The sequence below is a fragment of the Apium graveolens genome, chromosome 11, assembly GCF_009905375.1.
Source record: "Apium graveolens cultivar Ventura chromosome 11, ASM990537v1, whole genome shotgun sequence".
Lineage (NCBI taxonomy): Eukaryota > Viridiplantae > Streptophyta > Magnoliopsida > Apiales > Apiaceae > Apium > Apium graveolens.
In genome coordinates this window covers 14,509,698-14,512,392 of record NC_133657.1, presented here as the reverse complement: position 1 = coordinate 14,512,392, position 2,695 = coordinate 14,509,698, and positions in this window count along the sequence as shown.

The following is a 2,695-nucleotide window of genomic DNA, read 5'->3' as shown; positions in this document are numbered from 1 at the left end:
CCTTGATCTTGCATTCTTCAAACTACATTTGTAGACTTTCCAATTCAGTCATAGAATTATTTGTTGCCTGAAAATCTTGGATCTTCAAGTTGTCTGTGTTCTGAGTTTTGAAGTTGTTGTCGAAATCTCTTTTACTGTGTAAGGAAGTCACATATTGATTAGCAAAATGACTTATCGATATCTCTACTTCTCGATATGTATAATGACTTATCGAGATCTCGAGTTCTCTACAAGTAGATTGACTTGTCGATATCTTCAATTCTCTACAAGTAGATTGACTTTTCGATATCTTCAGTTCTCTACAAGAAAAATGACTTGTAGATATCTTCAATTCTTTACATGGACTTTTTGACTTGTCGATATCTTTAGTTTTTTACAAGCAGATGGACTTGTCGGTATCTCTTTGGACTTCTCTACAAGTCATTTTTGACTTCTCGACATACATCTCTATACTCCTTGATCTGTGACTTATCGATATGTGACTTAAAATATTTTTTCAAGAACAACATTATTTAACTCTAAACTTCTATACTTCCCTCTGAGTCATTATCATGATTGATCTTATTCCAGAGTTTATTCCTCAGTTTGATGGTTGTTCATAAAAAAAATCTTTCAGTCTAATCTACTTACCATTTTTACAGATTTAAGAAATACAAATACAAAAATGTAATAAGATTATCATACAACTGATTACTAGGGTTGTCAAAATGACTTAGTCTTGTTATATACAGACATTACACAACAATCTCCCCCAATTTGTGAGAAGATTACTTGTCATAAATTCATGCTTGATAACAAGACTAACCCCAAGCTAAAATTTAAACAAAAACTCATAGATTGACAAAGCACAGATTTTTTACATTCTTGCAGTTACATTCAGAGTTAAATTTATATAATCATCTAAATTTCTCATAACTTGGTTGTTCTCTAATCATATCCTTGAGTTTGACCAAGCACTCAAGTTCTTCAATTATTTCAGTTTCTCTTAGAGCTTCTACTATTTTGAGCCATTCATTTAGTGAATAACTGTCAAGATATTTTATATTTTATCTTGACAACTTATGAGTCTTGATATTTAGAAACACACCATCAGGAGAAACTCTACTCAACCCTTTAACCTTTAGCTCATTGGACCTTTGCTCAAACATTTCAATTTTCTTGGCATATTTCATCTCATTAGCTTCTCTCTCAGTCTCTTCTCTAGCAAGCATTTTATCTCTCTCTCTCTCTCTCTCTCTCTCTCTCTCTCTTAACCTTCCAGCTAATTCAGCCTTCCTCATCCTGGTAAAAGCATCCTTACCATTCATTAAATTGTCATAGAGTAGTTGATGAATTCTAGAAATTCACACAGCTCATCCTGAGTTGGGATCCCTACTACCTTATCAGTTGGAATGTTCAAGGCTAAGTCCATGTCAATTCAGTTATCTCATCCTGTTGTCCTTTTATTTGACAGTTAACAACCATGCTTGAAGATTGATCTTCATGCATAACTGTCCTAACTACAGGTGTGTTCCAGAAATCACCCAGAACATCCATATAGAGAACTTGATTAGCTGTGAGAGCTCCAACAAAATAGGTCTCAGACAAGAACTTGAAAAAACTTTTGAAAGTTTCAGGAGCTTGGTTTGCATTTAAGAATGCAAGGAAATTGGTCTCCTTTGGGATGAAGGGTACAATATTGTTTGCTGCCATTGTTACAAGTGTGAAGATTAATGGGTAAAAGAAATTTGAGAGAAATGATTCGAAACGAGAGAGAAATCGGTTTTGAATTGAAAAAACTAGGTCACTTAGAGTTCTCTAAGGTGTAAGTATATATGTATCGAGATGTCTGGGTATTTATAGTAAAAGAAGATGACTTATCGAGAAGTTAAAAATAGACGTTTGGAGTATACTTATCGAGAAGTCATTTTGAAGGTGAATTACATATCGAGAAGTCATTTTAATTTACTCTTTTAGAGAACTAAAAAATAACTTATCAAGATGTCAAATAAATACCCAGTTTGTCCAAAATGGACTGAATTGTTTCCAATTTATTTGAATAAATCAAAATAGAATCAGAATAATTTTGCCAAAAATATTTTATTAAAATAATTTATTGGATTAAATTATTTCAATCCCGAGTTATTTATAAGTCTAAAATTATACTTGTAGAGAATTCTGTGACTTAACTTTTATAGAGAACTCTACAATGACTTATCGATAAGTCATAATAAAGCTTATCGAGAAGTCACTCGAGAAGTCAGGAAATTGCTTATCGAGAACTCACTCGAGAAGTCTTAAAATGACTTGTCGATAAGTCAATTAGACTTATCGAGAACTCAGTTCTCAATATACTTTTGATCACTTTGATTCTGCCTTGTGTTAATTTTACAAATTAAAGATGTAAATTAACAGTTATACAATTTTCTTAGAATTTGAAAAATTCAAAGCTGAATTTTAAATTTTGAAAAATAAATATACATAGATTTCTGAAATATTTATAATTCAAATTTCAGTTAATTTCTAATTAAATCAAATTAATTTTAATTTACTAGAAATTAATCTGCTGCAACACATTAGCTGAGTTCTTGCCTTAGGATGAAGAATTAAGCATTCCAATTTCACCTACAAGACAAGTGAAAGTTGCTTCATCCAAAGGTTTAGTAAAAATGTCAGCTAATTATTTTTCTGTTGGAACAAAAATGAGCTCAATGGT